Below are 1,210 nucleotides of genomic sequence, written 5' to 3'. Positions count from 1 at the left end.
ATTTATAAACTTTTCTGTTATTTTTATAGTAATAAATGTGGCATTATTACTCAGTCTCTGAGTCTGTTTCCGAGACATACTCAAAAATATAGTCTAAGTTATCATCAGATTCCTCTAATGGTTCCATTAAATAGGACTTAGCAATTTCTATTTGCTTAGTAAGATCCTTTTTATCCTTTTTTTTTGGGCATTCATTTGCATAGTGTCCTTCTTCTTGGCAATACCAACACTTACAATTTTCTTTTTTATTCGGGCAATAGTCATTTTTTTGTCTTTTGCTTTTATCGTTATTTCTTTTTTCTAAAATACCTCTTTTTTCTCCAGTTTGGATAGTATTTTCTTTTTCTAAATTGATGTTTTCTTTTTCTTTGAAAATTTTTATTAAGACCATATTTTTGGGGTATCTCTTCATTATCCTGACAACAAATTCTAATTATATTCGCAAATCTTTTTTGAGTTACTTCTTGCATACAACGTTCTTTTATTTCCTCTCTTATTGCAGAGGTTGCTCCACCAAAATTATTTTCAATTGTCCCTCTATTTATTTCTCTTATAAATCTTCCCATTATAAATTCATTAGCAGGATATGGAAGTTTTGTTATATACATACTAAGATAATGATTTTTATCTTCTTCTTTTAATTTGTAATAATGTATTCTATATTCACATATATAAGATTCCATATTACATAGATCATATATCTGAATATTAGCTAAATGGTTTTTTGCTTCTTTTAAACTTCTTGTTTATGATCTATAATATTTTTTCCAAAAAATTCTTTATATAGAATCATCATTATATATAATATCTTATCATAAGCTGTTGCTTTTGTTGCTAAATCTTCTATTATTTGGTTTTCTATTGATGTCATATAATCTCTTATAGTTCCTTTAGTATGAAACCCTATGTAATTCCAAATATCTCTTCCAGACAAATCACTAAGCTTTGGATTAGTAAAAGCTTCTAATAAAAAGGAATTCAACCAATTTTCGAAAAAAAAATTTCATTCTTTTTACAGTCTAAATTAAGCATTCTTTCTCCTTCCATTTCCTGAATTTTAGGAACGTATTTTGATGGTATTTTTGTATATTTTGAATCTTTATTTATAAACCCTTTTTTAAAAGCATAATTATCAAAACCTGTTTCCCATTTAAATTGAGATTGATTATCCTTAGATGTTCCAGCTTCATTTTTTACTTGTATTGGAATT

This window comes from Arachis duranensis, chromosome 6 (assembly GCF_000817695.3).
Source record: "Arachis duranensis cultivar V14167 chromosome 6, aradu.V14167.gnm2.J7QH, whole genome shotgun sequence".
NCBI lineage: Eukaryota > Viridiplantae > Streptophyta > Magnoliopsida > Fabales > Fabaceae > Arachis > Arachis duranensis.
This window is presented reverse-complemented; position numbering follows the sequence as displayed.